Raw genomic sequence first — 13,316 nt, forward strand, 5'->3', positions numbered from 1 at the left:
GGCATGGCCTTCTAACAAGATGGCCAAAAATTAGTTTTTAGTTTATATATGTTTTAAAATTTATTCTTATTTGTATGTTAAATATGTTTGAACTTTTTCGATTGAAGTAATCTATCCGATGAATTGCTTCGATTCGAGCAACAAGACATTCAGTACTACATGCTACTTGTTTGAAACTTGCTCATTCAACAAAAAAGAAAAAAGGAGCAAGGAAACAAAGCACTGGTATGTCCAAAATACGTCGGACCGCTGGAGGTAGCCCCCCGACGGAAACAGACATTTCGCTCCTCACGGTCATTTTGGCGTCCGCCTGGCAACGCAAACAGACGCCCGCGGATAAGTTAGACGATCGAAATGCGTCGGTGCTCGAGATGCCATTATGAAATGGTTTAAACTTTGTACGGTCGCTGTTACATTACCCGATTACCGCGTGAACTGTCAAACTAGCTGTTGGTACTAGCTGCAGGCTGCAGCATGCAGGGGCAGCTACGCTCCCTGGGTCCGGGGAGCGTCTGGGGTACTAACGGTGGGGCCCACCCGCATACGTGCCTCCCGGAGCCGAGCGGAGCGCGCAGGCAGCAGGCTAGCAGCTGGTAGCTCGTCGTCGGGCTCGAGCCCCCCGCCCCCGGCCCAGGGTGGATACGTAAAATCTGGGGGAGTACGTCTTCCGATGCAAGCCGCTGTCATCTTGGGAGTCTCCCCGTTTTGCCCTTCCGCGAGCTTCGCGTCCCGCGGGGTAGCTCGGTCATTTTCGGCCTCGTCGTCCTGCCGCAGATCTAGGCGCCCTATTTCATCAGCTCATCGAACGGGGGAACCAAACCGGCTTGCTGGTGTGGATTGGACATTCATTTCCCCCTCCTTCAAAGAAAATCGCAGCTCCCTCCGGCGTAGAGAAAGAAAGATAGAGAGAAAAACAAACAAACTGTAGCGAGAGGGTGGCCGGCCGGCCGTGTCGCGCGCAGCTGCAGCAGCCTTGCAGCGGAGGAGGAAGCCAGGTGAGCTGGTGAGGTGAAGTTTACAGCTGCTTTGAAGATGCCTCACCTCAACCTCAACCTCACCCTGTCATTTCATCTCTGCAACCTGCATGTGTGCGCGTATGATCTTTCGGTCTAAAGTGCGGCCTTGTTGGACATGTCATCGTCCTCGTATCCATTTCGCATTGCACGTTCCATTTCTTTAGCATTTCCGCCTGCGCGCCTGCGCCTCTCCCTGCAGCTGCTCCAAAGCTACCGGCTAGGCTAGCGCTAGCGTAGCTTCTCCTTGCTTTAGCTTTCTTCCCGTTGGAGCCTCTCACACTCACACTTGCCTTTTTCTTGCTGAGCAGGAGCTCTGGGGGGAAGGAAGCGCATGGAGGAGAGAGTGAAAAGTGGAGGCGAAGTTGAGGAGGAAGAGACGAGGGTAGCAGAAAGGAGGCTTGTGGTGTCCCCACCCCCGAGTTGAGGGGAAGCGAGGGGTGGTGGGAGGAGGAGGATCTCCTCTCACGTCAAAGGTGGGGGAAAGCATAAAGGCTGAGGGAGGAGGTGGAGGTGGAAGAGAAGGTGGGGAGAGGGGGCAGCTACACAGGCCCAAAGCAGGGGTAAGTGGAGGAAAGCGAGCTGCAGGGAAGAAAGGCAGGCAAGCTTCGCAGCGAGAGCAAGGGATACTGAGCTCGTGTGAGTGAGTGATAAGTAGCCGAGCTGAGAGCATCCGGTTCTTGCTCCACCACCACTACCACATTGCTCCTCTCCCTTTCCACTTCATTGCCCATCCACTATATTTAGAGTGTCAGTGGAGCCGAAGAAGAGGAGGAGGAGGTGGTGCCCTGCTCTGCCAAGCCATGGCATTGCAAGAACAAGGCGGAGAGGAGGACGGGGATGAAGACGAAGACGCTGAAGAGGAGGATTGGATGACGAAGAGGGTGCTGGGGAGCTGATCGATTTCTCCCCTGGCACCGAGGCGTTCGTGGTGTCTGCTCTGGAGTAGTAAGATATTGGCACAATAGGCTCAATCACTTTTTCTTTCTTTTCTTCCTTTTATTTCCCCCGGCCCTTGTTTTGCTGTTTTTGCTCTTCTTTCCACTCTCTTGGATCCATTGATTGCATACTCTTCCCCGTGTAATTTTCTTCTTGGTCCTGTGCTACCGCTATTGGTGTTTTCCCTGATTCGGAATGGAAGGGGAAAAGGAGTTTGGCGACACAAAAGAGGGAACAGACTAAAACAGCTCAAATCTCCCACATACAAAGCTTGTCCCGTCCCTCTTTGCTGCGCTCGTTCAGATCAATCCGTTCATCATGTGCCGTGCTGCCCGGCCCGCTGCCTGTTGCTGTTCCGGTTTCTACACGCACAGTGACGAGCGCGCATTAACTCCGCTTGGTTTGTTCCTGTTCGCCCGCGCGCCATGATGAGTTCTCCAGCGTCCGTCCAGGTGGGCAATATTCCAGGAGGAAGAAGACGGTTGCTGGCGAGAGCTGGAATGGAAAAAAACGGAGATGAAGCCGGCGGCGCTTTCCCCTCCATGCGATGCGCGCCCGCCGTTTCCACCGTTTCGGCTGGGGCGGCCACCGCACGCACGCAGAGGGCGTGGGCGGGATGGGTGGCCCGCTTGCTTGTTGAGCTTCCCAATTCCCCTCCTCACACACTTGTCTTCTTCCCCATGTCGTCTTCTCGGGCTCATCAACTTGCGCCACGCCGCGCCATGGCGACTGTGCCCACCGCCAGGCTACCAGGCTAGGCGTAAGCCATAGTTGCATTTACTCGCTCGCAGTAGCTAGCACTAGTGCCCCCACCTGATCCGCCGTGGGGTCTGGGCCCGGCCGGTACGTCGCCGATGACAGCAATGGTCATGGACCGACGCCAGCCATCTTGTTTGAAAAATGTGATGATAATTTGAACGGCGTTGCTCGGGTCCGGCGTCAGATTATGCGACACCGCCGAGAAAAAGAGATCGGCGACGGCGACACGCTCTGCCGCTCGCTCCATTGTTTTTATGTTGGCACAAAGACAAATGCTCCACTTGGAACACCGTGTTCAGAATTTTATTTGAAAAGTGGAGTGCTCGGCTATCTGAATCGACGCAATGCATACTGCGTTGGTTTCTTCATTTACTCATATTCAACATAGTATATGGCAAAAAAGTCATACCGGGTACAACGATCATACTTCCTCCCTCTCAGTATAAGGGGCGCGCACATTGTTCAAAAAATTGTTTTGACCATTATTTTTGTCAGTAAAATATGCAATATATGTTTTAAAAAAATTTAATATATTATTTGGTACTTATTAAAATACGAATCTAATTGTATAGATTTTATAGATATATAATGTATATTTTGTTGACTAAACTAATGATCAGACTTTATCTTAAACTACGCGAGCAGATGGAGACCGAGGGAGTATAAACTATATGAACTGGATCCCCTAAACAATGTGACGCCATCACCAACAAGCTCAATGATATGGGAGCTACGGGGCCTTGTGCCTGGCCGGACAGGCAGAGAGCGTCTCATGCGCGCCACTTCGAAAATCGCCTCGGTCTTCCACCGACCCATCTTTAGGATGTAGATCAAAGCAATGTCCCTCGCAAATTTGGCGTTCGACACAACAACAGTGCCAAACAGCATCACCGCCCCACGCTCCTACACCTTCGCATGCACACTCACTGCTAGGAAAGTTCATCACCATGTCAACGAGTCCTGCCAACCGACTCACCTCCTTGGTCATCACACGAGAAGCACTGGGGGATTTACGACCGCAGCCAAAGACGACCATTGGTCTCTCCGGCCGATGTAGGGCTCCATAGATGATGTCCTTGTGGGGGAACAATGTGGCCATCGTCTGACCCAGGAAGTCCAAATCTCCATGGAGAGCACCGAAAACGAGAACGCCACCACAAGACCTCCAAGGAGATAATAAGGTAACAAGGCAAGCAGGGTACAACGAGGTAACCAGATCATCCCCTACCCGAGCTTTGCCCGTCGACGTATCGGCGATGAGGAGGAGATCAGGGGCCGTTGTATCCTAGATCGTCAGGACGAGGTGAGATTGGGGGTTGTAACCACACAAGTAGTACACAGAGACTTAGTCCCTCAGACCTATATATTTAGGGCTCAAAGGATGATGCCTCCCAGGGGAACCTACATTCGGTCGTCCTAGATCGGATGATTTGCATGAGGTAGTGATGAACTCGTGATGTTTTGGGCGATGTAGTGCTGATAAACTCGCGGCCTTGCTTTTCGGTGTGAAATGGTAATTTTAAATGTGTGAGCGGAAAGACCGTTTGGGGGGTGGCGTATGGGGGCACGGCTGGTACCCGGCGCCTCCCTATATAAACATGGCTCACCAACGCCCCCCAAAACAGCCCATTGGAGGGAGCGATGTAGGCCGCACGAGACTGATTGGAGATGTTCTAACCTCATGGTGCAATACCCTGCAAAATGATAAAGTGTAATAACATTCGATCCCCGTACACTGTATGTCAATGTAGAGGGCATATCGGCATATGCAGAAATCATCCCATAGACACATAAATGCTACAATTACGGGATCCTGCTTACGGATTTATATTACAGGATGAGGTGTCTGTCGTGGGTTGGTACAAATTAGTTAGCTCCCCGTAATTTTAGGCACACCATGCCTCCACCACTCTCCACGTCTGCCCCGTAAGTGCCATCCCGTAGAAATCACCCAGTAGGTGTTATTGGCCGCATGGGCCTGTGTTGTTGTTTTTGCTGTCGCGCGGGAGACGAGTGTTGATTTGGAAATGGCTTCATGCATGCCGCGCGACGCTAGGGCAGAGGTGGCTGGAGATGGCATGCACTTTGCGGCAGTATTCCTTTCTTTTTTGAGGGTTTGTGATGGTATTGCCAGATTAAGTTGGGCTGGGTAGTATGTATGAAAAAACAAATAGAAAAAGGAGAGTTTCGATCGAAGAAAAGAAGCATGCAACGGTTGGTCGCGTCGTACTGCACTGATACTGGGCGCTTGGATTCGGGAGATTTTGGTGCGGCCCTAGTACGTGGTTTAAAGTTAAAATCCAATCAATCACCTGGCTAAATAGCTGCGTGGCCTGAGGAAGCAGGAGAGGACGAGCATCTGCTGCTAGCAATCAGGCTATTAGCATATGCTAATGTTGCGCCCGTGCTCTGAAGAAGCGGCAATTTTGGCTGAATGCGTTAGGGTTAGATAATTGAGAGCTTCAGTCAGACCCGTGGGTCTCTGTACCCAAGATTTCGCTGTCTGCTCTGTCCTTTCCTCCGAGGTTAGGGCATGTACAATGGTTATATTTTAGAGTTATCATCTAGAAAAACCTTGATAATTTGGAGGAGTAGAAATAGAAAAAAGAGGTTTGTTTTTTTCTATTAGCTAAGAGATGATCTCTGCAACAATCTCTTTCACCATTTATTTAAGGATGTCTCATTACTAGAGATAAGATTAAAAAATAACTCATTGTACACCATACTATTTTATTATATCTAGATTAGGTGGTGAGATTAAGATAAACCGTCTTATCAACCATTGTTCATGCTGCAACGCAGGAAAGCGGCGCGGTGAACGAGCGGCACGCCGGCCGGTCTCAGCCTGTCAGGTTTTGTACTAACACGTTCAGATCGCAAATCTGCCACTGTACGTCTACAAATAATAATTTCTTTCTCGTTACAGCACAGACAGAGGCGTACGTCTGTTCAGTACAGTACGCACGTACTACGTACATTAGATAAGCTGGGGACGAGACGGGACGGGACGGGGCCAAAGCCGGCAAGGGCAGCGCAGCCTCTGATGGTGCATGCTGTTTGGTTTATTTTACTACGTGCTACCTACTCTACACTGCCGCTACGTACAGTAGGCTGCACGTCTCGTAGCGTAGCTGCCTGGGAGCCGTGTCGGTCGCACGTAGCGAGCCCAGTGACCACCCAAAACCCGCACGTCGTCTTCTCATTTGACCGCTGATTTGACGCCTGTACGTAGGTACTACTGCTAGCTTGGCTCTGCTCTGCGCGTGCATGCACAAAGCGCCCGCTCGCAAAAACGCTGCGTACAATGTACAGCTACCAAACAATAATCCATGGGAACACAAGCAAGTGAATTCGAGTGGACATGAGGACACCGATAAGCCAGCACAGCAGTCTGATGCAAACGGATCGAGATGTTCATCGCAACACATCTCACGTTTAAACTTAGGCTAGAAATGAGTCGGTGCGAACGTGCACATGCTGTGGACCGTTTGAGGGATCCTTTATGGAACGTGGCTGAAGATGCTCTGAGTGCCCTAATCTAAACGGACAAGTAGAACGAGATGGTCAATTTTGTGTCCACCGCCCGACCAAAATAAATGCATTTATTATTGGGAAACGCTGACGATCAGCCGGGGGATTAGAAATCTAATCGTCCCTCCGCGCGTGACGCATCGCTCGGCAGCACATGGCGGGCCCCATCCCATCTTTCTTCTTCCCTTTCTTTTCTCAGCCACACACAGGCGAGCCAACCAACTACGCCTCCCCCCGCACACGCATGAGGAAAGCAACCGCGCCGCCGCCGCCCGTTGGCCGGCCTCGCCCCAACCGCCGTCCTTCGACCGGCCTCCGCGCCGTCTCCTTCTCCCTGGGCTGCTGGACGACATCCGCGCCGCCGCCTTCTCCCCGGGCTCCTGGCCGGCCTCCGCGCCATTGAGGCACTCCAAGCGCCGCGGCCGCTGCGGCTCGCAGGCCGCCGCGGGCCTTGCGGCTCGCGGGCAATTGATTCGCTCCGCCGCGTTCCACCGGACCCGCCGCCGCGCCTGGATCTCACGCCGCCGCGCCTTTGTGTCGGCATGGAGCGGATCGTCGTGGCGCTCGGAGCCGCCACCGGTGGGAGAACACGTTGAAGGGCGGGGGCACCGAAGACTTATTTTGTGGTGTTGCTACAATTTTTGTGTTCTTTTGCTACTATAGCATATTATTTTTGCTACCATGTCTCCGATGAGGTCTCCAGTGACATCTCCGGCGAGGTCTCCGATGAGGTCGCTTTTGCTACATTTAGCAGACCTTTTTCGCTACAATATTCTATTTTTTTTGCTACAACATCTCCGGCGAGAATCCATTGAAATTAGTGTTTGCTACATTTGTTATAGGTGTTTGCTACAATAGTATATTTTTCTGCTACAAATTCTCCGGCGAGGTCTCCGGCGAGTCTCCGACGAGGTCGGTTTTGCTACAATAGCAAAACCAAGTTGCTACAATCTTTGTGTGTTTTGGCTACTATAGCATTTTTTTTTGCTACTAAGTCTCCGGTGAGGTTTTCAGTGGGTCTCCGGCGAGGTCTCCGGCGACATCTCCGGCGAGTCTCCGGCGAGACTCCGGCAAGTCTCCGGCGAGGTCTGTGTTTTTAGGTGAAAACAGAGTTTGCTACAATTGAACCGTTTTTTGCTACTTTGGTGCATTATGGTAGCAAAAGTGGGAGAGGAGACTGGTTGGTTTGATCTGACGGCCGGAAACGTTTCAGATCTGTTGATCGGACGGTTGGGGACCTGGGGGATTAGATTTCTAATCCCCCGGGGGACGCCCAGCACTCCCCTTTATTATTTGAAATTAATCAGGGCGCTCGAGTTTGTCCTAAGAAAATTTTACCCTAGTGAAGCACGTCACGTTCCACGAACACACGCTTACGTACATCAACAGATTTTGCACGCACATGCTGAATTTGTGATCGAACCCGAGATTTGTGAAATTCTCGCTAGCCCAGGCAGCCACCTAGCAGGCAACGTTCTTTTCGTCGGAACGGATTTGGAGGCCAGACAGAAACAGATCACAAGGACGCCGCACGCGCCACGGCTCATGCGGCCACGGCGCTATCCACGTACGGCAGCGCCATTGCCCATTTGCCAGCGCGCCGCCCCCACCCGACCGCTCGGCTCCAACCACACGCCGGCCGGCCGGGCGCCCGCGCGTCGCCGTCGAAGAAAACCATGCCTTGCACGCCAGAAATAGCGCCCTGCCGACACGCGGCCGCGTACCAGGAGGTGTCACGGATGCATAGAATGGGAGACCGACCGACATCGACGGACGGCGACGCCGAACAAATTTGGCTGTCGCGGGTACGAGGCGGATGGATTGACAGACAGACAGATCATAGGTGCATTGACAGATGGATGGTTTTAAAGACGGGCAATGCGATCCTGTAGCAAGCTACAGAGAAGAGAGCGCAGCCATTCGGTCGAACAGTTCGTGGGCGCGATGGCCTGGGTGGGGGTGATCATTGCAGGACAACCATTAGTGACGGCTGATTAAAGGCGAAAGCGTGCCCTTCGTTATGGCGCAATGATGATGGTGCTGGCTGGGCCGGGCTCACGCTCATCATGGCCTCATTCCACCGGCTCTGGCCCAGCCGGTGTAATTATATCTGCTAAGTACACTGTTCGGCTGGTTCTGGTTGGGCCGTGACACTGCACAAGCTAATTAACCTGTCAGCTGTCAGTTTGATGCCAAATCCAGCATATACCAAAAACTTTATGTGAGGTGCTGAGGTAATGATGATGGGCCCACGCCTTCCTCTTCCTCCACGATGCAGATTAGGCCGAGGAAAAGTAGTTCATCAGGAGATGCACTGATAAAACTAAAATAAATCTCCCTCTAAAGACAAAGGGCTAGTTCTGAAGCTTGATTATGAAAAAACCTATAACAAGGTTAATCTTAAATTCCTCTATGAAGTCGTAGATCTTAGAGGAATCAACCCCATTTTCATCCGGTTTGTTAAACAAAATACCCAAGGGGGATCCGTAGGAGTAAAAGTAAATGACATGGAAGGTGATTTCTTTCTAATAGGAAAAGGTTTGAGACAGGGGGAACCCATTGCCCCTCTCTTATTCAATTGCATTGTTGGTGTTTTCTCTAGGATGCTAGTAAAAGGAACTGTAGGGGGTTTAATTAGTGATCTTTGTCCTAATTTTCTCCCTGGAGGTGTTGTCAGTCTCCAGTATGCTCATGATACTTTACTATTTCTTAAAAATGATGTCAGGGTTGCTCTAAATTTAAGGTGGATCCTCACCTGTTTTGAACAAATATCTGGCATGAGAGTTAACTTCCATAAGAGTGAAGTTATCCCCATTAATATGTATGATATAGAGACACAATCTTTCCTTCACATTTTCTAGTGTGTCAGGGGAAAATTCCTTGTTAAATACTTAGGTATTCCTTTGCACTATGATAGACATTAGGAGAGAGGATTTACAACCTCTCATAGAAAATATTCTTAAAAGGATTACTGGGTGGAGAGGGAAACTTCTATCCTCAGCTGCCAAAAGAATTCTTATTCAAGCATGCTTAGCTAGTATTTCCATTTACTTGCTTTCTTTCTTTAAATTCCCAAAGTGGGCCTTACAGTTAATAGACACTCAAATGGCTAACTTTATGTGGAATAATGAAGAAGGCAATCACAAGATCCACTTAGCTAATTGGCCTTCCAACTGTATGAAAAAGGATTTTGGAGGTTTGGGAATCCCAAACTTGCAAGATTTAAATATTTGTTTGATTTGTTCTTGGATTAAAAGATAGATCCAAAGTAAGAGGGCTCTATGGAGGAAGGTTTTACATGCTAAGTATAATACAAAGAATCCGAATATTCTGTCATGTCATGATCTTCAACCTTCCACTTTCTGGAAAGGAGTCATATGTGCGTCAAAGGCAACTAAATTTGGATATAAATGTCAAGTTGGTAATGGTAGATCAATTAAATTTTGGGAAGATATCTGGTTTGGTAACTCTCCTTTAGCTACTCAATTTTGGGATTTGTATTTTATCTCTAATCAACAAAATAAAAGCATTTTTGAGATCTGGGTGGCCATGAAATTAGGGGTAATTTTAGAAGGACTTTTACTGATGATATGATGAGTCAATGTTATGAATTACTAGAGATTGCCAGATCCATTTCTTTCTCTCAGGAAGAAGATCAACTTATTTGGCAATATAATTCCTCTGGGGTATATTCTTCTAGTTCTTTATATGCTATAATCAATTTTAGAGGAATTACCCATGTATATCTACCTGTTGTGTGGAAACTCAAAATCCCCCCCCCCCCCAGGATTCAGGTTTTCCTCTAGCTCTTCTCTCAGAATAAATCATTACTACAGATAATCTGAGAGCTAGAGGGATGCCAAAACCTTTGGAATGTGAGATGTGTGCTGAATTTGAGACAGTACATCATCTTATGTTTGAATGTGTTGTTGCTAGAGCCCTTTGGGATTTGTTTGAAGAGGTTTTTGATGTGCATATATCTAATTTTGAATCCATTGCAACTAAATGGCTTTGTAATAAGAAATTCATGCATTTCAATGTAGTTTCCTCTGTTGTTCTATGGGGTTTATGGCTGAATAGGAATAATTTTGTGTTTAACTGGATATCCACCTGGAACTCGAGCTTCAAAGGGCGGGCGACACTGACTTACCTCTTTGACAATCCTGGTGAATCTCACAAGATTCATGTGGTGACATGATCAAAAACCAGTGGTGAATCTCACAAGATTCATGTGGTGACAATCCTGGTGCATCCAAAGAGGTCATCTAAGAAGTGTTGGAACAAGCGAAGATTTGGCGCAGGGTCCTTCTTCTGAAGTGTAACCAAAAGCTAGTTTGAACTATCTTTTATGCTCGTTGCTGTAGGTGGTGGTATCCTTTTGTTTTGCTAGTATTTCGGGAGTAGCTGGGATGGCAGCTACTTCCCCAACAAAATGGAAAATGCCACACATCAAAAACTATTTAGTGTGTTTTTCCTTTTACTTTTTAGTTGTGAAAAAGAACTCTGTTTTTCTTTTCCCCGTAAAACTTGGCTTCTTTTCAATGAAACGGGAGATGGGGAGAGATCCATGTTAATCTAAAAAAAATGCACCGATAAAACATGTCGCGGAATGTTGAATCTGTGGAGGACGTGCGAGTGTGAGCTAGTCTTGTTGCACCTGCATTACAAGGATGTCCGCAAATCTCACATAAGACTAGAATATATAAGGTTAATAAAAAATACACAACACAAAATAGTTTCATTAGATTTATCATAGAACATATTGTTACCAAAAATCTCCAGCAGCACCCGGTCACTAGTGGTATTATCTCTTTTTTGGGAAAAAAATATATTGTGGAGTTAACATACACAGAAACATTCTAAAGGAATGATATAAATTTTGGGGAAAATATATTGCATTTTAAGCTATACGAAAAAGATAAATTTCTGATAAAATCTGAGTTTTCCATCCCTACATATAACCATAAATTTGGTTTTTTTAGCTCAAAATACAACAAAAAATTTGCTCGAGGAAAAGTCCCTTTCTCTCCATCCACGAGCGATAGGTTGTTGCATGGCCGATCCACCTTTATCTCTGCTCCCAAGCGATAGGTCCCTTTGGCCCATGTTGGATCGGGAGTGCAACAACCCATCACTCGTGGCTAGAGAGAAAGGTTCCTTTCTTTCGAGCCTAGACAGGAAGGAACCTTTTGCTCGAGTCTAAAGTGTCACCGTATTATCTCAAAAAATGGAAATAGTTTGGCATATTATATTTCCAAAATTTGAGAAACAAATACCATTAAAAAATCATGTGAAGGGGTTGGACATGGGCAAAGGCTGGTGTCGTGGTAGTGACGAAGCAGATGCTACAAGGGTACTTTAGGGATGGTGGTTGACGATGATGATATTGGAAGACCTGGACGAGATTGGTACATGACATGATGTACCCAGGTTTGGCCTCTCTCGGTGGAGCTAAAGACCTACTCCTGCTTTCTTACAGTGTTGCCGGCGACGTAGAGGGAAGCTATGGAGGCTAAGAGGATGAATGGATCATGCCTTCTAGGTGATCATGGTCAAGCGCTATATAGATGACTTGACCATCATGCGGAAGAGTTATCTAAAATCCTATTCGACTACCACAATTGATTCTTTGCTTATTCTCCATGATGTTCCTGATGGATTGACTGGGCTTCTCCGCCATGCCTTGGTCAACATGATCCTCGAGATGGCAACTGGATCCGGTCTTGGTCAATGACTCGCTTTCATGGGCCTACCCGGTTAGATCGTCAGCTGGCAAGAGCAACAAAGGTGTCCACTATATAATCATGGAGCACTCTTGATCACCGTGATTAGGGATGGTGGGTCTTGGTTATTTTAGGTGCCTCAAGCTATCTTATTTGACAGTAGGCTAGGTGCAATTGGGGGTGGACATTAGTGTTTTAACCAAAATTTTGGTTTGGTTTTATAGTTTTGTTAACTAATTTGGTTTTCGAGAATGATAAACAAAATTGGCATGAAAATTTAGTAACGGAAGATTCACTTAACCGATAGATTCAGTTTGGGTTTCGCTTAACGAATAAATCAACCAACTAGGCATCACAAAAATACACATATTGATTTGCATATCAAAAGAAAAATCATCAGTTCCACACGAAATCTATAGAGGAGCACTAATCCTAGGCGGCTACTATTTGGGAGGTTGCGACGATCGTGGCCATGGGTACATCACTCGTGAGGGATCTAAGCAAGGGTTGCTAAAATTGCGAGCAACATACTATGTTCTGCAGGTTTCAGGCTATCTATTAAATTGGAGTTGATCGTTTGACACTTAACGCATTTAATGATCATCATTGGAGCCATCCTGTCCGTTCAATCAAATCTCACGGTCTCCACTTCATATGATAAAATTAGGAAACAACACGGAACGTATCAATCAATCCCGCACAGGCATTAAAATACTTACCAAATTTTGTTGAAGGTTTGCCACAATGTCTTCTCTCAGAAATTGCCGATAATTAATATTTCAACATTTGTTTTTCTCTAGCGCATAAGGAAAGAAATATTCGTGCATGGAAGAGTTTCCATTTTACATGCAGAGATTCATTACTTTGACTCGCTGGATTGGGAAGTTATGCATCGGAAAGTTTCTTTATGAAGCCTGGGCCTAGACCAACTCTAATGAACCACGTGTGGCATTCTGAATCGGAAAGTGCACGATGCGTCGATGCCTGATTTTAGGTAGCTATAAAACTTATTATTCGTCTAGCATTTTAACTGGTATATGATCAAATATGACACACCATGAAACGGTTTCCTATCAAGCAACCCAATCTCTGGCGGCGTCGACAAGTCATCTCTAGGGACATGGACGGGTGATCTCTGCTGGTCCGGGATTTTTAGCCTGGCGAGGACTACGGCATCCTCGCAGCCGTGGCCAGCAAGGATGAGGACGAGGCGGAAGACGATGACGAAGAAGGCTGATTAAAGGCTAAAGCGTGCCCTTCGTTATGGAGCAATGATGATGGTGCTGGCTGGGCCGGGCTCACGCTCATCATGGCCTCATTCCGGCGGCTCTGGCCCAGCAGGTGTAATTAT

At 47.8% G+C, this 13,316-nt stretch overlaps 1 long non-coding RNA gene across 1 annotated transcript; it reads left to right on the forward strand.

Annotated features, from left to right (window-relative positions):
• Positions 1-751: 751 nt before the first annotated feature.
• On the forward strand, positions 752-2,221 carry LOC127305594 (uncharacterized). The gene is made up of 2 exons (XR_007854031.2): positions 752-995; positions 1,325-2,221. It is a non-coding gene; the product is annotated as an uncharacterized lncRNA (long non-coding RNA).
• Positions 2,222-13,316: the final 11,095 nt, after the last annotated feature.

Source organism: Lolium perenne, chromosome 6 (assembly GCF_019359855.2).
Source record: "Lolium perenne isolate Kyuss_39 chromosome 6, Kyuss_2.0, whole genome shotgun sequence".
NCBI classification, from domain to species: domain Eukaryota; kingdom Viridiplantae; phylum Streptophyta; class Magnoliopsida; order Poales; family Poaceae; genus Lolium; species Lolium perenne.